We start from the raw sequence: 21,070 nt of genomic DNA, 5'->3' as shown, positions 1-21,070 counted from the left end.
CCATTGTATTAAGGAAGATAGTGGAAGCACAGAGGGTGCAGAAAATAGTGAAAGCTCCTGGCCACAATGCAGCTTTACTATAACAACAAACTGAACTAAATTTTCACACTTTAGTGGACAGAAATCAATTTGACACTTTCCATTCTAATTGTTACTTATCAATTTAAAGTTTTTCATATTTGCAATATAGCATTAATAAACTGAAAGCCCAGGTCATCCATAGTCATCCATGAAACAGGCATGCACATAATCAGCAAGCACTAGAACTGAAGAAAACTGGGGCGGGAGACACATTGACAACTTTTACTGTTTTTAACTGTGATTTAAGTAGAAATTCCTATTGCAGGTGACATCTGGCTAGACGGTACGGAATAGTGGTTATGTTACTAGACTAGTAATACAGACGCCTCGACTAATGATCTCTAGGCATGCCTTCAAATCCCATGGTACCTGGAGAATTTAATTTGGTTAATTCAGGCAATAAAAGCTAGTGTCAGTAATGGTGACCATGAAACTACAGGATTGTCATAAAAATCAATCTAGTTCACTAAGGTTCTTTAACGAAGGAATTCTGACGTCCTGACCCCATCTGGCCTATATGTGACTCCAGATCCACAGCAATGTGGTTGATTTTTAACTGCCATCTGAAGAGTCCTAGCAAGCCACTCAGTTGTATCAAACTGCTGTGAAAGTTCTAATGAGAATACAACAGGATGGACCACCCCATATCGACCTCGGCACTGGTCATGACAAAGGCCCAGTCGATCCTCACCTAACATCTGGGCACTTGTGCCAAAATTGGGACAGCAGTCCCATAGAGAAGTGAAGCAACAGCTGACATATTCATACTCACAGAATCATACCTTACAGCCAATGTCCCAGACTTCTCCATCACCATCCCTGGGTATGTCCTGTCCTACCAGCGGGACAGATCCGGCAGAGGTGGTGGCACAGTGGTATACAGTCAAGAGGGAGTGGCCCCGGGGAATCCTCAACATTGACTCCGAAACCCATGAAGTCTCATAGCATCAGGTCAAACACGGACAAGCAAACCTCCTGCTGATTACCACCTACTGCTCTCCCTCAACTGATAAATCAGTCCTCCACCATGTTGAACTCCACTTAGAAGAAGCCCTGAGGGTAACAAGGGCACAGAATGTACTCTGGTTGTGGGGCCTTCATTGTTTACCAGCAAAAGTTCCTTGGTAGATCCACTACTGACTGAGCTGGCTAAGTCTTGAAGAACATATCTGCCAAACTTGAGTAGCAGCAGATAGTGAGAGAATCAATACAAGGGGAAAATCTACATGGTCTCGTCCTCACCAATCTACCTATCACAGATGAATCTGCTCGTGACTGTATTGGCAGGAGTAACCACTGCAGAGTCCTTGTGGAATTGACGTCCCGTCTTTACACTTAGGCCACCCTCCATCGTGTTGCTTGGCACTACCACCATGCAAAATGGCATTGATTCAGAACAAACCAAGCAACTCAAAACTGGACATCCATGATGAGCTGTGGTCCATCAACGGCAGAATTGAATTCAACCACCATCTGTAACCTCATGGCTTGGCATATCCCTCACTCTAACATTACCATCAAGCCTGGGATCAACTCTGGTTCAATGAGGAATGTAGGATAGAATGACACAAGCAACATTAGGCATACATAACAATGAGGTGCTAACCCATTGAAGCTACAACACAGGACCACATGTATGCTAAGCAGTGGAAGCAACATAGACAGAGCTAAGCGATTCCACAACCAAAGGATCATTTCAAAGCTCTGCAGTCCTGCCACATCAAGTCATGAATGGTGATGGTGGACAATTAATCAACTATCAAAAAAAGAGGGGGGGGGGCGGGTGTGGCATTGTTAATCAAGGAAAGTATTACAGCGGCAGAAAGGACGTTTGAGGACTCGTCTACTGAGGTAGTCTGGGCCGAGGTTAGAAACAGGAGAGGAGAGGTCTCCCTGTTGGGAGTTTTCTATAGACCTCCAAATAGTTCCAGAGATGTAGAGGAAAGGATAGCAAAGATGATTCTTGACAGGAGCGAGAGTAACAGGGTAGTGGTTATGGGGGACTTTAACTTTCCAAATATTGACTGGAAATACCATAGTTCGAGTACTTTAGATGGGTCTGTTTTTGTCCAGTGTGTGCAGGAGGGTTTTCTGACACAGTATGTAGACAGGCCAACCAGGGGCGATGCCACATTGGATTTGGTACTGGGTGATGAACCCGGCCAGGTGTTAGATTTAGAAGTTGGTGAGCACTTTGGTGATAGTGATCACGATTCGGTTAGGTTTACCTTAGCGATGGGCAGGGACAGGTATATACAGCAGGGCAAGAATTATAGCTGGGGGAAAGGAAATTATGATGCGATTAGGCAAGATTTAGGATCCGTAGGATGGGGAAGGAAACTGCAGGGGATGGGCACAATCGAAATGTGGAGCTTATTCAAGGAGCAGCTACTGCGTGTCCTTGATAAGTATGTATCTGTCAGGCAGGGAGGAAGTTGTCGAGCGAGGGAGCCGTGGTTTACTAAAGAAGTTGAAGAGCTTGTCAAGAGGAAGAAGAAGGCTTATGTTAGGATGAGACGTGAAGGCTCAGTTAGGGCGCTTGAGAGTTACAAGCTAGCCAGTAAGGATCTAAAGGGAGAGATAAGAAGAGCAAGGAGAGGACACGAGAAGTCATTGGCGGATAGGATCAAAGAAAACCCTAAGGCTTTCTATAGGTATATCAGGAATAAAAGAATGACTAGAGATAGGTTAGGGCCAATCAAGGATAGTAGTGGGAAGTTGTGTGTGGAATCGGAGGAGATAGGGGAAGTGTTAAATGAATATTTTTCGTCAGTATTTACAGTGGAGAAAGAAAATGTTGTCGAGGAGAATACTGAGATACAGACGACTAGGCTAGATGGGATTGAGGTTCACAAGGAGGAGGTGTTAGCAATTTTGGAAAGTGTGAAAATAGATAAGTCCCCTGAGCCAGATGGGATTTATCCTAGGATTCTCTGGGAAGCCAGGGAGGAGATTGCAGAGCCTTTGTCCTTGATTTTTATGTCGTCATTGTCGACAGGAATAGTGCCGGAAGACTGGAGGATAGCAAATGTTGTCCCCTTGTTCAAGAAGGGGAGTAGAGACAGCCCTGGTAATTATAGACCTGTAAGCCTTACTTCGGTTGTGGGTAAAATGTTGGAAAGGGTTATAAGAGATAGGATTTATAATCATCTTGAAAAGAATAAGTTCATTAGAGATAGTCAGCACGGTTTTGTGAAGGATAGGTCGTGCCTCACAAACCTTATTGAGTTTTTTGACAAGGTGACCAAACAGGTGGATGAGGGTAAAGCCGTGGATGTGGTCTATATGGATTTCAGTAAGGCGTTTGATAAAGTTCCCCACGGTAGGCTATTGCTGAAAATACAGAAGTATGGGATTGAAGGTGAATTAGTGCTTTGGATCAGAAATTGGCTAGCTGAAAGAAGACAGAGGGTGGTGGTTGATGGTAAATGTTCATCCTGGAGTATAGTTTCTAGTGGTGTACCGCAAGGATCTGTTTTGGGGCCACTGCTGTTTGTCATTTTTATAAATGACCTGGATGAGGGTGTAGAAGGGTGGGTTAGTAAATTTGCGGATGACACGAAGGTCGGTGGAGTTGTGGATAGTGCCGAAGGATGTTGTAGGTTACAGAGGGACATAGATAGGCTGCAGAGCTGGGCTGAGAGATGGCAAATGGAGTTTAATGCGGAAAAGTGTGAGGTGATTCACTTCGGAAGGAGTAACAGGATTGCAGAATACTGGGCTAATGGGAAGATTCTTGGTAGTGTAGATGAGCAGAGAGATCTTGGTGTCCAGGTACATAAATCCCTGAAAGTTGCCACCCAGGTTAATAGAGCTGTTAAGAAGGCATATGGTGTGTTAGCTTTTATTAGTAGGGGGATCGAGTTTAGGAGCCACGAGGTCATGCTGCAGCTGTACAGAACTCTGGTGCGGCCGCACCTGGAGTATTGCGTGCAGTTCTGGTCACCGCATTATAGGAAGGATGTGGAAGCTTTGGAAAAGGTGCAGAGGAGATTTACTAGGATGTTGCCTGGTATGGAGGGAAGGTCTTACGAGGAAAGGCTGAGGGACTTGAGGTTGTTTTCGTTAGAGAGAAGGAGAAGAAGAGGTGACTTAATAGAGACATATAAGATAATCAGAGGGTTGGACAGGGTGGATAGTGAGAGCCTTTTTCCTCGGATGGTGATGGCAAACACGAGGGGACATAGCTTTAAGTTGAGGCGTGATAGATATAGGATAGATGTCAGAGGTAGTTTCTTTACTCAGAGAGTAGTAGGGGCGTGGAACGCCCTGCCTGCAACAGTAGTAGACTCGCCAACTTTAAGGGCATTTAAGTGGTCATTGGATAGACATATGGATGAAAATGGAATAGTGTAGGTCAGATGGTTTCACAGGTCGGCGCAACATCGAGGGCTGAAGGGCCTGTACTGCGCTGTAATGTTCTATCAGGAGGAGCAGGAGGCTTCATCTACCTCGTCAATGATGACAGATCCCAGAATATGAGTGTAAAAGACAAGGCTGAAACATTTGTGACCATGTTCAGCAAGAAGTGCCAAATGGAAAATTCATCTCAGCCTCTCGTCCTGAAGTCCCCACCATCACAGATGCCAGTCTTCAGCCAGTTCAATTCACTCCACATGATATCAAGAAATGGCTGAGTGCACCAGATACAGCAAAGGCTATGGGCATGCTGGTTGTAGAGCTGAACACCTGTGCTCCAGAACTAACCTTTACCAAGCTGTTCCAGTACAGCTACAGCACTGGCATCTACCCAACAATGTGAAATATTGCCCAGGTATGTCCTGTCCACAAAAAGGAGGACAAATCCAATCTGACCAATTACTACTCTCAATCATCAGCAAAGTGATGGAAGGTGTCATCAACAGTGCCATCAAGCGGCACTTACTCACCAATAACTTGTTCACTGATGCACAGTTTGGGCTCCATCAGGACTACATGATTCCAGACCTCATTACAGCCTTGATCCAAACATGGACAAATGAGCTGATTTCCAGAGGGGAGGTGATAGTGACTGCCTTTGTCATCAAGGCAGCATTTGACCAAATGTGGTATCAAGGAGCCATAGTAAAATTAAAGTCAATGGAAATTGGATGAAAACTTTCCTCTGACTGGAATCATACCTCGTACAAAGGAAGATGGTTTTGGTTGTTGGAGGCCAATTATCTCAGCCCCAGGACATCACTGCAGGAGTTCCTCAGGTTTGTGCCCTTGACTAAGCATCTTCAGGACCTTCATTAATGACCTTCCCTCAATCATAAGGTCAGAAGTAGGGATGTTCACTGAAGATTGTAAAGTGCTCAGTTCTATTCATAACTCTTCAGATAATGAAGTAGTCCATGCCTGCATGCAGCAAGACATTGAGGCTTGGACTGATAAGTGACAAGTAACATTCATGCCACACAGGCGCATGGGAACATCGGCACTTGCAAGTTCCCCTCCAAGTCACACACCACCCTGACTTGGAAATATATTGCTTTTATTTCATCATCGCTGGGTCAAAATCCTAGGACTTTCTATCGAGCAGCACTGTGGGAATACCTACATCAACGTTCTGCAGCTGTTCAAGAAGGTGGCTCAGCCCCACCTTCTCAAGGGCAATTAGGGATGGGCAATAAATTATGGTCTTGGCAGCCACACCCATATACCATGAACGAATAACAAAAAGCAACTAGTAGTGCATATGAAATGCAAAGAGACAAAAACCTGGCATGACTGGTCGCTTCCCCTTTTTCCTGTGTTGTACTGAGGAATAAGTACACAAGTCATACAATGTAGAGGAAAATCAATCTCAAGAAATTTTAGCAACAAGAACAGATCGTTCGATTAATCAAATCTCAAGGCTCAACATAGCCGAATTCCATTTCGAATCCTGACCTGGCCTACTGGATAGTGTTTCATCCACATCCCAAGCTTACTGAATTTTCAAAGACTGATAGCAATAGTCTACCAAGGAAGGTAATAGAGACAAAACGTTGGGGATGTTCAAAATGTAGTTAGATACTAAAATGGAAGAGTTTTGTCGTAGAAGGATGGGCTTGTTGGATTGAATCACTTTTACTTAACTCGAGATGTTAATTGAGTTCTAGAACTGTTAGTGAAATAAACTTACAATAGTTGTCATAATCCACCTTCCATATAAAAGATCAGCAATACATAATAATGCAGCATAATATTGAAACATAAATAACAACAACAATTTTCAATTATGTAGTACTTTTATATATAGTAAAATGTCCCAGGGCCTTTTCAGGAGCAATTATCAAACAAAATTTGACACCGAGCCAGAAAAGATATTAGGATAGGTGACAAAAAACTTGATCAAAGATGTAGGTTTTGAGGAGGAACTTAAAGGAGGAGAGAGGTAAAGAGGCAGAGAATTATAGGGAGTGAAGTTCAGAAGTAAAGAGGCAACGAAAATTGGGGTGCACAGGAGATCAAAATTGGAGGAACACAGAGATTTCAGAGGATTGTAAGACTGGAGGTAGTTACAGGGGAAATAGATTTGAACAGAAGGATTATAATTTTTAAATCGGGGCTTTGCTCTACGAAGAAGCAATGTGGATCAGTGAGCACAGGGTGATGGGTGAACATACTTTCAATTCTCTGGTGGCATCAACTCCCAGGCATACTGATTGAGTGGAAGTCCCACACTGCCAGTTTCCACAGTGTGTTTTCATTAACATATCCTTGGTCCTCTAACGGTTCACCTGGCCCACACCCTCAAATACTTGAATAATGCAAAATGAAAGCATTGTGGCTACTGCCAGGGTATTTGGCAGAGACCAGCATTATTTGTATGTAGTGGTGCAAGGTCACAGGCATATTCATCAGATTAAATCCTTTTTCATTCATATATGCCAAGTGTTATTTTTAATGCTTTGTCGTGCTAGGCCCCCACCCGCCAAGAATAAGCCACATTAGTTTTGTCATGAACATTGATTTTAAACTGTGACTGGAGTGAAGAAAGGACTTATTGAACAGATCAGCCATAGCTGGAAAAGATATTTGCATATTAACAGACAGTGCTTGGAAGGGCAAAGAACCATCTCCTGACATATTCCGCCCACAATGGACCTTCCTCACCAGGTATTGTGTGTAAGAGGAGCATTCCCGAGACTGCTAAGGTGATACAATCCAAGACGTGATCAGACCAGTTAGTCACATGACTAATTTGCTTGGCAAGCTGGGTTTTTCTAAATTATACAGTTTGACCTAAAAGGCTGAGTTTGCTCATGGACTGAGAAGATCTCTCCTGTCTGCTCCCATCTCTCTTTCTCACAAGCCTCTGAATCCATTGAAGATACATGAACTCCAAGAGAGAAAAGTCTCCTACAGCGAACAAGGTTTAAGAAGAATACTGGGCCCCGATGAAAAACAATATCGACCGACAATCAAGGACTTTACAGTGAGCGCAAAGAACCATAACAAAAACTCTTCAGATATTGCCTCAAACTTTTCCACTGTAGATTTCTTCTGCTCTTTTCTGTCTCTATTTGCATGTGTGTATCGCATATACATGCGAGCATGGGTGCATCGTGTATTCAAAAGTGTCAGCTGAATTAGTTTAAGGTCAAGTTTAATACATTTCAACTTTTCTTCTTTGAACCAAAGAAAACCTGTTTGTGCTGGTTTCTTTGCCTTATAATTGGGATATGGCAAACAGGGATTCACCAAGAGGGAGCTAAAAACAGTGGGCTGAATTTTACTGGCCCCTCGATGCCGCGGGTCACGGGGCAGGGGCCGGTAAAATGTTGCGGGGACAGGCCCGCCTCAACCCGCGACCTCAAGAAGGGCCCACTGCATATTACCGGTGCCAGCAGGACCTCGGTGTGGCTCCCCCACCACCACCCCTGCCACTCTCCGGCGGCGTCAGAATCAACATATGGTAATGATTTTTTTTTTATTCATTCATGGGATGTGGGTGTCGCAGGCCAGGCCAGCATTTATTGCCCATCCCCAATTGCCCTTGAATTGAGTGGCTTGCTCGGCCATTTTGAGGGCATGTAAGAGTCAACCACATTGCTGTGGATCTGGAGTCACATGTAGGCCAGACCAGGTAAGGACAGCAGATTTCCTTCCCTAAAGGACATTAGTGAACCAGATGGGTTTTTACAACAATCGACAATGGTTTCATGGTCATCATTAGACTAGCTTTAAATTCCAGATTTTATTACTTGAATTCAAATTCCACCTTCTGCTGTGGTGGGATTCGAACCCATGTCCCCAGAGCAATACCTGGGTCTCTGGGTTACTAGTCCAGTGACAATACCTATACTGATTATGCAGCCCGCCGCCTCTCCACCGGCACTGCTGGATTTTTCGTTGAACGGGTGGCCGTCATGTGCCTTCCTGTTCACGATCTGAAAAGTCGGCGGGTCCTCACTCTGCATTACGGAAGGGAGGAGGGAGGGGGGATACACAGGGGTCTAACTCTGCATTCTGGAAGGGAGACGGGATGGGGATATGAAGGGGTCTAACTCTGCATTCTGATAGGGAGGGGGTCAGGGATTACTGTAGGAAAAGTTGTGCTGGAATGAAGGGAGGTACCGTGTACCAGCCCTCCGTTAACAGTGTATGGTCTGTGTTTGTGATGGGGCAATGGCACACTACACACCCTGTGTGTGGGGAAGGTGCCAGAAGGATGATGGGGGCAATCGATTCAGCTGGTAGGATCTTGATGTGGTCATGCTGTGCCACTCTGACTATTGTCCAAGATGGGCAATGCCATGGCACGGCACATAGTTGATCCAGGAAAGCAGCTGATGTACCCGTCAACATCAATCCATGCCCTGTTAGGAACTTTTCGAATACATGCAGGGTTCAACTTTATTTATCACATGGAAATAGATATGGCTCATCCTACACTGTGTGATCCTCTGCAGGTGATGATCTGTATGCGCCAGAGGCAATGCCAACAGGCAGGTGTGGTCCATGTAGAGGCTGCTGGTCGTGAGCAGCAGCCCCCAAGGGAAGTTTGCCATTATGGTTGCCGTGCATCTACAGGCCCCACATGACATGCCATCAGATGTCAGAGCACCAGTGTCAGAGGAGATTGCGCATATAGAGATTGTGGTGACATGTCTCTGTGCCCTGCTCAAGGTTGACCTGTAGCCCTTGGGCTCCAGTGGCCATCCCATGCCTTTGTTCCTCATAGTGGCAGCGGTTCTCAAGCCTGACACCTTTGCATCCTTTTAGGGGCCTAACAGGGCAGATGGTGGGGTCACACAGTCAGCAGTGCACCGATGCATCAGGGAGTCACCAATGCCCTGCACCGGAGGGCCAGTGAGGATGTTGTCTTCAGGACGGACTCTCACAGCCAGGGCCAGAAGGCCATTGGTTCTGGCACCATTGCCGAAGAACCATAGGTTATAATGTTCATAGACTGCACTCATGTGGCCATCAGGCCTACTGCCAGGCTACCACCTGCAAATGTCACCATTAAAGGGAGCCTCTCAATCTAGGTGAAACTGGTATGCGAACACCGTGGCTGTGTGACCGCTTCTCAGGCAGCTGCCACAACACCTGAGTCTTGCGCCAGTCCCGGCTGCCACCGCTGTTCGCTGAACTGGCTCAGATGGAGGGGTGGTTTCTTGGAGATAAGGGCTATCCTTTGCAGACATGGCTCCCGACACCGGTGAGAGACTCCACCACTGCTGCAGAGGAGAGAGATGCAGCGCCAGCCATTGAGCTACATGAGCCACCATTGAGCAGGAGGTCAGCATGCTAAAAGAACGCCTCCAATGCCCTTAGGGATAGGGCGATACCCTGTACTACGGACCGAAAAGGCCAGCTCCTTTCTTTGTTGCTCTGCACAACTATGCACCCAATAGGGGCCAGGTCTGGCATGATGAGGAGAAACATCAACAGGATTCCTCCTCAGACTATGAGGACGCTGAGGACCTACAACATGAAAGATGCATGGGAGGGCAGATGGCATCCAGGCTCTGCACGCAGGGCTAGCAGTGAGGTAGGGACGTACGGAAGTGTCTTATCAGACAAAGGCTGTCTGCTCCATAGGAACCGACATGAGCTCTGCAAGCCACACATCACCCTCACTCACCTGCTGTGTACCAGTCCACATCTGCAGCATCCCTGTGTAAACCATTAGAGGCAGCAGCTGACTGAGCCAATGTCCATGTCACTGTATCCGTGGAGACGCTCATGAGTAATGGTGGTATGGCAATGATGTTATTGCTTACTTTGGCTCTCCTGAAAGGCCAACGATGCAAAGGGATGTGATATTGGCGCTACATGCTGGCACACATCATTCGCACAGAGAAAAGGACACACATGTTGGTGAGGAACATTTAGTGAAAGACATATTTACATTTCTGTGACAACCGTGCATTCCTATTTGTGTCAGTGTGTTCTCTGTAAACCTCTGTAATACCTTTTATGGTCTATCTACATCTCACGTCCTGGAATGTGCAAATTTAAGATTATTCACCCAGGTGCAGCATGCCTACTGGAAGGAATGTTACACTTGAGTGGGAGAAGAGGATCTCAACTTCACAGGACACTGGGACACAGCAGGGCAAGTATGTGGCGGCAAAGCGGAAAGTGCTGGGGTCACTCAGCAGGTCAGGCAGCATCTGTGGAGAAAGAAGCAGAGTTAACTTTCAGGTCTGTCAACTTGGACAAGTTAACTCTACTTCTCACTCCACAGATGCTGCCTGACCTGTTGGATTTCTGCAGGACTTACTGCTTTGCTGCCAGATTGACAGCAGCCCCACTCTTCAGCAGTCAGGTAAGTATTCTTTGACAGCTGTCAGGAAGCAGGTGCTGGGGCGCTTAAAATAGGGCCCTGGCACCTGCTGCACAACTGTCAAAGGGTTCCTCACTGCACCAAATGTCCCGCCTCTCCCCACGTAATATCCGGGGGGGAGGCTTGGCGCAGTGATGAGCCCCTGCGCATAATATCACGGGGGCTCTGCAGCGGCTGCTAAATGCAGGTGCCGCTCTGAGTTGAAAGGGTGCTGCCACACAACGTGGCGCCCGAATAAAATTCAGCCCAGTGTGTTTAAAAATTAAACCCTGTTACGGTAAGACCAGGTGAAGTCTGAGAGGGATCTCTAGTCACCTTTCTCACCTGGTCTTAAAGCTTTGATGGCAACACAGATGAGCTCAATGGTGCTTTGACAACCCATCCACTTGATAGAAGTACAGGCTCTCTCCAGTTGTTCCCTCTTTTCCATTGGGAAAGTAACAAATGTGTTTCCTTCGGAAAAGAAAGCTGCAGTGATCTGTCCAATACATCAAAGTATTGTAATCTGGCAAACCTCATCAGTAATAGCTTGAAATGAGCTAGTAGCATAAAAATTCAACACAGTGCTAAGGGGAATGGGAACAATGCCATGTTGGTAGAAGAAAGTAATGGTGATGGTAACACTTGTTACAATGTTAAAGGTGATGATAAAGGTAATGCTAATGAGTTGCTGTGTATGAACAGGATTTCCATACTCTTCGAGCAAAGATATGGTAGTGGAACAGGAGTGACTCTGAGGAAATTCCAGGCTTACAGTTTAGAAATTGTTGCTGGCAACATTAACAAACATTCGCTCTGTAATTTTGCATTACATTCCTCTATCTGCTATTTTAGTGGAAGCTTAATTAAAATAAAAAAGTTACTGTTTTGATTAAAATAATACCATATCAGAATAATGCCATACAAAAACATTGAACATTTGGCCAGAAATAGTGCTGACAGTAATATTTTGGAAACCCAAATTATTGATGATCTGAAACAGTTACTTTAAAAATAATAAAACTCTGCTTCCCATTAATTAAATAATTGAAAACCGGAGCCTAGTGAATTATAGCTGACTGAAAGTGCTTGAACATCACTATAAGGACCCTTTTAGGGTAATTCTAGACAATGAGAACAGTAGTAATTGGATTACTAAGAGATGAGATTTGCCTTCTGATCCCGAGTGGCATATAGCCTATTAAGCCAGTCCCCTCAGTCAAGCTTTCCAGATAATTACCACTTTATCATTGCATTGGACTACAGCTATTGGAATGACATCAAAGCACAAACACACATTATTACAGGCTCTATCCTTGCAAATGCATACTGAACTTGCACTTTTGCAACAATAGGACATTGTCCAAAACCCTCTGCTGCTGTCTGGATGTATTAAACTAATTTTCCCCACATTTGATCTGGATGTTCCTCGTGGAATGTTAATGAGCAATAAAAGTTTGTCATTATAAAACAATTATCTTTCTCATGTTATATGGCAGGGAAGTAGGAAGGAGTTGCCATCCATGAGTCATGTTTCTGTCAGTGCCGATACAATCATCCATAATTAGGTCATGTGCCTTGTTCATGAGTAAGTGGACATTATGGAGGGACCTAATGAAAGGGAAATAATTGGGAGAGGTGAGCGAGAAGTCATGGGTTGGGGTTAGCGGTGCACACAAGACACCAACATCAAGAGAAAGCACACTGTGAAAAGATCCTAAAATCATTGACAGATAACCTCAAAGTAGGATCATAAATTGGTTGCACTCTATTTGAACTTTGTCCAGATTGTTTCAGATTGCGTGGAATAATGTCGCTTCACAGCCAAGGTGAATTAGCTCAGGGAGTGCAGAGGACATTGCAGCAGAAGGTGATTTGGTTACATTTGGACAGAAGGGTTTATTAAAGGGGCAGCTGTCACACCAGTCTTCCTGGTTGCAGTGGGTTTCAGAACCAATAAACTCATGGTCAATGCCTGCCTCCTGCTTTAATCTTGATTCTGGATTGCCCTCCTCTTCTATGGGTACACTCTTTGTGTAGAAAAGTGATGAAACACACAACAGCAGCTTTCATACAGATGATTGAGGCAAAAAGAAAGCAACAAAGGTGCTATCTGGGGAACGAGCACTGATCTGCATGGTATCTGCACTTTGACTGAGTCAGACCCTCTCTAGTTAAATTGGCCATTGTGTTGCAGCAAGGGATTGACATGACCATAGTGCTATATTAATCACTCCCTGTATTCCCTATATTGCTTCAGTTCCAGCACACAGAGGTAGAAATTGGACAGTGCCTGAAATTGGGTGCAATTCCGAGCACTAGAATGGAAAGGCTCAAGCACCATCCTGGTAAACTGGATTGAGAAAATGAGACCTCCAGGAACTGGAACTCAAGCCTCATCATCATAATTCCAGCAAGCTATGGACATCAATCTAGTGCTCCGGCACAGCATGCCACACAGTTCTAATTAATTTTAGTTGCTATTGAGGCCCACAGGTATATTTGGTTGGGGGAGGGGGGGATGCAGGTGATAGAAATGAGGCAAGCATGGTTTGGCAGTGGCCTGCAGTTCTTTAGTGCTGTCAGGCAGAGCACTCCTGCTCTTTCCAATGACACAAAATATTTCAAAGTTTTACATCTCTTTTGTGAGCAGCCCCTCAGGGACTGTTGGCTAGGCCACTCAAGATCCAGAAATATTAGTTGTAGTTTACACAGTCCAAGCTTTGACTGCTTTAACCAAGCTGAGGATCAGGATTATAAATGGGATCAGTGCTCACTTCAGAGTCATCTAAAAGAATGGCCGCCACCAATTTAGCAGTGGCCTAATCGCCCATGCAGATCCGGCGCAGCCCTCTGCCCTGCTAAATTGGTTAATGCGGCACCTGTTTTATGCCTGTAAAACAGATACAACAATGCTGAAATTATGCCTACCACCTGAATCTGTGACAAATTCTGAGATACCTTCTTAAGTGAAAGGAGTCTCCTTTGTTTGAATGTATGGAGACAACTTTTCAAGGACAGCATCTGCAATCACCTCTGTGGGGCTATGCGAAGCAACAGAACTACTGTTGACACCAGTGATAGCTGCCTGCTCCTGTGCCTCCTCACATTTGCTACTCTTGGAATGCATGTTCTCATGGGTTAGAATCATGGCTGGGTCAGGATAGTGGGAGGAAGTCTTGTCCCAATCAGTTTTGTCTCTTCCTCCTCCAGTGGTGAAACCACCCTGGGGAAAGGTTCAGCCATAAAGCAGTAATCTTACAAATTCAAATGCCCCACATGGTAATCCTTTGGTTCAGGCCCATTATACCAGCGTGGAGCCCCAGGTGGACTCCGCTTATGCTGTTGATTGGTATTGGACACCTGTCAACCATATGCCAAGCCCCTGAGAGCTGGAAATAAAGGAATTCTCAATGCAAGGAATCCCTGATCCAGGGCTCACTTCCTCATGCTTTGTTTAGGGCATGCACAATAATTACACTGAAGTTATAAACCCTTCAGTGCAAACTGTGTTATGAATCAGTTCATTCGAGTGTCCTGGTCGCCAACTTCCATCAAGAAACCCAACAAAGTGAGTAAGTCTAAGGATGAGATACATGGGAGCATTTCAGAATAATTATCTCATCTGGAAGTTCTGATAAAGCTATAAATTCCAAATGTCATCATAATACCCAAAATGAAATTGTAATCATGAAAGCAATTCACAGCAGGAGAGTGGCATATTTACATTATCCCAATTGGGAGTAAAATCGTAATAATCACTATAGTTCTATTCCTTACTAAGTATCCTATATGGCTTGATATAGCCTTTCATAAACCCCAAACTGGCAACAAATGCAGGAACTGGTGAAACTTAGGACAGGAGATAACTGAAAATGTTGAAGGATTTATTTTTAACTTTCTGAAGCCATCATAAAATTTTATCTGCTGTAAATGGTTTTGGACTATGTACAGTACACTGACAAAATGTTTCTCCTACCACTTTTGGGATGTTGTCTATGAAAAGATTAGATGATTGTGAAGAATTGCCAAAATGCTAATACTAGGAGAATGTAATGATCTGGGCTAATCCTGCAGTGTGGGTACGAAAGCAGACATTGGCAGAGCCACTGTTAATGTGCAGCAGAGGTTTATCATTATGTATTTGCATTTTTCTGCAAGGAGAAGAGATACAGTTGTTTTTTTTTTACAGTACACACCTACGTATAAAATGAGAAACTTATGCTACAGTTTGGGTGCTAAAAGTTGTCATGAATCAGTATGGTGGGCGCCATTCAATGGATGAGCAAACAAATTTGAGTCTCACATCTTATTCAACTGTGTGTAAAAAATATGTTGCCTACCTTACATTCTACCAGGCAGATATCCGACCAACCTGAATTGTTTTCAGGCAAAACTCAATTTGACTCATGCTCGCCCTGCTCTTCAGCAGAACATAAACCCTTGGGTGGATCATGACTCAACCAAAGCATGATCTCAGGGAGAATGCAACGTAACCCAGCTGTCACCCAGAAATGCTTGAAGAAGCTGCAAAATCCACCACCACTAAAAAGAAATACATTGTACCTGGTCATTTAACACATTGCTGCTTGCAGAGCCTTGCTGTCTGCAAATTAGCTGCTCTGGTTCTATTAAAGTTATTGTGGCAGAACAAGAGAATCCCCCAAGAAAAGAGCCAGCATATGATTCACTATTCACTGTCAACATCCTGGGGGTTATCACTGACCAGAAACTGAACTGGAGTAGCCATAAAAATACCATGGCTACAAAGGCAGGTCGGAAGCTAGGAATCCTGCGGCGAGTAACTCACTTCCTGACTCCCCAAAGCCTGTCCACCATCTACAAGGCACAGGTCAGGAGTGTGATGGAATACTCTCCACGTGCCTGGATGGGTGCAGCTCCAACAACACTCAAGAGACTTGACACCATCCAGGACAAAGCAGCCCACTGACTGGCACCCCATCCACCACCTGCAACATTCACACCCTCCACCACTGACGCACAGTGGCAGAAGTGTGTACCATCTATAAAATGCACTGTAGCAGTGCACCAAGGTTCCTTCGACAGCACCTTCCAAACACGCAACACCTACCACCTGGCAAGGGCAGCAGATGCATGGGAACACCACCAGCTGCAAATACGTGTCCAAACCACATATCATCCTGGCATAGAACTATATCGTCGTTCCTTCACTGTCGCTGGGTCAAAATCCTGGAACTCCCTTTTTAACAGCACGGTTGGTGTACCTACACCCCAAAGACTGCAACGTTTCAAGAAGGTGGCTCACCACCACCTTCTCAAGGGCAATTAGGGATGGACAATAAAAGCGGTCCTAGCCAGAAACGCCCACATCCCATGAAAAAAAAATGCACAAGCAAACCTTGAGTTCTAGTGGTTACCTGGTTAACTCTAAGAACTGATATTTTATTAACTGACAATTGCTCTAGAAGTTTATCAAATAACTTGAATTGCAATACTTGAATTAAACTGTGCAACTGTAATATATTATTACTTAAACCAAATAATAAACCAGCAGATTATGGTGATCACTGGATCAAGTGGGTCAATTCAGATCAATTTGCAGCAGGAGTGCCACCTTTCCACAAATTCAGATTAGGACAGTAAATACGTTGCAAGCCAGAAAGATGCCTGTTGGACGATACCCTCTGAAACTCACTCACTTTGTATTGGTGACTGGAGTTGCAGTTTGCGATTAGATCAATTTCACAGGATTTGAAACCAGTCCTGCAAAATAAAATGTCAATGCTCATCCTACCACCAATGGATATGTATTTCCATAGCATCTGGAGTGCCCTGGACTGAAGATGAGTCCATGCGACAAGAGTTAATAGCCCAGATTTGCATTCAGCGGTCAGACCCGCTGAGTATTTCCAGTATTTTCTGTTTTTATTTCAAATTTCCAGCACCCACAGTGTTTTGCTTTTAAAAACTGGGCAAAGCAGGCTGCTGCAGTAAAAAGGCATCGGAGAATCAAATTTAGTAGACAAGATTGGGCCTTCAGACTCAGGAACCCCCCTCCCCACCGTCCTTAATTGGACAGCGCTCCTGGAGACTGCCTCTTAATTGGCAGCCTCCGGGAATATCTCACAGGTAGGCAGGACTCACAGACCATCAGGGATGGGACCCGTGTTTGTTCCCAATTGAAGAAAATTTTCAAAGGTGGTAAGATTTTGCCTATAGAATCAATTGTGTGTGTTTCAATTTCTACAATTTTTGCACAGAACTATCAGTATGAACACATCTAATGAAATGCAGCCATGGCCTAAAGTATATTTTTTTCATTTACTGTCCATTAGGTACTTACTACCCACTGGGTACATTGTGATTAAAAACTATGAAATACTCATGATCCCCGAACCCCCATTGCCATAATCAACCTTCACAATGATGCCAAAGAGGTGATAATCTGAGTAACAAACTGCCACAGATTGAATACAATCTAGATGAGATTCTACAACACTTTTCTAGGAATTAATGCTGTATTTTTTTCTAGTTATTGTGTAATTATTTTATGAATTTTTAAAAACTCAAATCCAAATAGTAAACATTTGAATTTTTTTGTACATAAAAATGATTCAGGGAATTTTTCCACATAATTTGATATTAATAATGGAACCAATTCACTACAAGGGGAAAACTACTATAGTGGTGGAAGGCAGGAGGACACTCTTCAGAACTTTGGGATGATTCCAGATCAACATTAAAGATATTTCTCAGAATAATGTCACAGATTGAAGGATCATTGTTGATAGCTGAAATGAATAATTGTGTAGAAAATGCGCACAACTATATTTCCAAATGCTCTAAATTGATTTTTAAAAAAATGCCCATTCTGTCAAGCAGATGAAGAAAATACACGTTTATGTAGAGTGTGATGCCATGATGTTCACACATCAGGACTTTGTGATCTGGCAACAAAGAACAAAGAAAATTACAGCACAGGAACAGGCCCTTCGGCCCTCCAAGCCTGCGCCGATCCAGATCCTCTACCTAAACATGTTGCCTATTTTCTAAGGGTCTGTATCTCTTTGCTTCCTGCCCATTTATGTATCTGTCTAGATACATCTTAAAAGACGCTGTCGTGTTCGCATCTACCACCTCCGCTGGCAACGCGTTCCAGGCACCCACCACCCTCTGCGTAAAGAACTTTCCACGCATATCCCCCCTAAACTTCTCCCCTCTCACTTTGAACTCGTGACCCCGAGTAATTGAATCCCCCACTCTGGGAAAAAGCTTCTTGCTATCCACCCTGTCTATACCTCTCATGATTTTGTACACCTCAATCAGGTCCCCCCTCAACCTCCGTCTTTCTAATGAAAATAATCCTAATCTGCTCAACCTCTCTTCATAGCTAGCGCCCTCCATACCAGGCAACATCCTGGTGAACCTCCTCTGCACCCTCTCCAAAGCATCTACATCCTTTTGGTAACGTGGCGACCAGAACTGCACGCAGTATTCCAAATGTGGCCTAACCAAAGTCTTATACAACTGTAACATGACCTGCCAACCCTTGTACTCAATACCCCGTCCGATGAAGGAAAGCATGCCGTATGCCTTCTTGACCACTCTATGGACCTGCGTTGCCACCTTCAGGGAACAATGGACCTGAACACCCAAATCTCTCTGTACATCAATTTTCCCCAGGACTCTTCCATTTACTGTATAATTCACTCTTGAATTGGATCTTCCAAAATGCATCACCTCACATTTGCCCTGATTGAACTCCATCTGCCATTTTTCTGCCCAACTCTCCAATCTAATTCTCCAGCAGCATTGCTGGCTCAGATTCACTAGGCCAAGCATATTCTGTGTAGTATTCTTTGTTCCAAGGTACTGGCTGTTAAAATAGTGGGGTCCTATTCCTGTAGAATTCAATAAATTGAGTGAAACTGTAACAAATACATGGGAACACCACCACCTGCAAGTTCCCCTCCAAGTCACACACCATCCTGACTTGGATCTATATCGCCGTTCCTTCACTATCGCTGGGTCAAAATCCTGGAACTCCCTTCCTAATAGCACTGTGGGTTTACCTACCCCAAATGGACTGCAGCAGTTCAAGAAGGCAGCTCACCACCACCTTCTCAAGGGCCATTAGGGATGGGCAATAAATGCTGGCCTAGCCAGCGTCGCCCACATCCCATGAATTAATAAAAAAAAACAGTGATCTTCCAACTGTTCATAAGTTATTGGTGATGTTTGCTTTTATTGACTAAACTAAATTGCTTGTCTGAACTAATAAGACTTAACAAATCCTATAAAATAAGATGTTCTGCAATAAAACATGATAAGCCTGATTTTGTATGCATTGCTTTAAGGGTATCCATGGGGAATTTGTACATCTTCAAGGTAAGGTCAAAAATAACTGAAATAATTTGTTTCTCTAATGTGTTTGTGCAACTGCTTCAGTGATGCAAAAATCCTTGTGGCTGAGTGGTAGCCTCCTCCCTATACCTCTGTGAAACACACAAACATACTGCAAAGCAGTATGCAAACCCTACCGCAGATACATAATGGGCTGAATTTTTCCAGCTCACTGCCGATCTTGGCAGCGAGATACAAAAAAGGCGCAGCGTGCGCATGAGATGTGCACCGCCGAGCCGCTGCGATATTTAGCTTGGCGGCTCAGTTACGTGGAGGGGGCGGAACGCCCATCCCCGATGACATAGAGGGGGCAGACGTCTGACCCCAGCAATGACATCTGGTGCCATTTTTAAAAGGCTTCAAGCCCATCAGGTCCATTAACATGTTTAAAGGTGCAGGTCTGTAGAAAATAAATTAAAAACTTTATTAACATTTTCAATCCCCTCTCCCAACCCCCCCAATGATTAATCAATTTATAAAGTGCCCTCTCTCCCCCCAAAAAATTAAACTCTCAATCCTGACATTTCCCCCCAAACTTTCTTCACTTTAAACTTCAACCCCTTCCCACCATCCCCTCCAACAATCGTGTCAGGTTTTGCCATTTCCCACCCCCCTCACCCTGAAAACTTAACTCCACCACACCCCCCCCCCCCCCTCCCACCAGTGTTCCGCCTTGGATCTGCAAATGGAGACCACAAGGTCTCGCCGCCAATACATCAATGGTAATATGGGGCGGGGCCTTCCTGGCGTTGAGGCCCATGGTGGGCTTCTCCTGGGGGAATTTTCCAGGCGCCCCCCTGCCAAGACCCCTGACGTCAGAGGGCTGGTAAAATCCAGCCCAAAATGTGAGAAGCTCCATAATTCAGAGATAAATCTTATAAATATACCACCTGGCAAGTGGGTATGAATGTGGTAAACATTTTACTTCTATTGATAGGTAGGAAATCAAATTACTGCTGGCAGCAAAAGTTGCTGAATGTTTTTGCCTCGTGATAGTCAATTGAGATAATTTAAGAGCAGTATTCCTTATGGCCACAGGGAGAAAATTTGTTCCCACAAATTTTAAATCTCGATGGAATTCAGTTATAAATCACCAGTGAAGCTATTACAATCGAAGTGGGATTTTCTTTCAATAAATATCCTACGCTTAATTTTTATGCACTTTTTCCTACAGGTGGGAGAGGTAAGTTGTCTTGGGCAGTAGCACAAAACAGGCGATCGTGATTCGGCAGCCCATGAGATAAAATTCATACAAGTGTACCACAGGTTGCCAATTTACTATCGCCCAAGACAAATTCTACCCCAAGGTACTCTGTGATCCTTAAAGTGGAATCCTTATCAATTGGTATCTGCATACGTTCTGTGCTGTCTCCTTAATCTGACCTTTCTGAATGCAGAAGTCTACATAATCAGAATCAATTGTGACTTTTTCTCCAAACTTCACACAATTCTCCAAAATCCTTATTACTTTAACAGTGATTATGTTTTATAATCACACAGGAAGAAAAAAAATTAAAAAGGAGCTTTGAGACAGTTGGTCTCATTAGTTGAATTGGTTTGATAAACTATTACTTTGACAATTGCATGGTGAACCTTCCAGACAAGATTTTTAATTGAGTTGGTTTTACATCATCATCCATTTTGGAAAAAATCCATTATGATCTGTATAGAACAAATATTAAACTTTCCCATTACGTAATCTTTCTTTGGCAGTGTGCTATCTATCTAAATGTTAGTATGTATCTAGTCAAGTAACAGAAAAGTTAAGATTTTCTGTACAATGCACACATTCAAACAGTCATAGAAATAGCCAACATTTAAAAAAAGTTGTACATTTAACACGTTTGTAAAGTTTGCATC

At 44.1% G+C, this 21,070-nt stretch overlaps 1 protein-coding gene across 1 annotated transcript in view; it reads right to left on the bottom strand.

Annotated features, from left to right (window-relative positions):
* Nucleotides 1–21,070, bottom strand: part of ptchd4 (patched domain containing 4) — a 105,329-nt gene that overhangs the window by 57,720 nt on the left and 26,539 nt on the right. The window lies entirely within an intron of this gene.

Source organism: Heterodontus francisci, chromosome 3 (genome assembly GCF_036365525.1).
Source record: "Heterodontus francisci isolate sHetFra1 chromosome 3, sHetFra1.hap1, whole genome shotgun sequence".
NCBI classification, from domain to species: Eukaryota; Metazoa; Chordata; class Chondrichthyes; order Heterodontiformes; family Heterodontidae; genus Heterodontus; species Heterodontus francisci.
The sequence above is the reverse complement of the archived record's forward strand: the minus strand, read 5'-3'. Positions and strand labels throughout refer to the sequence as shown.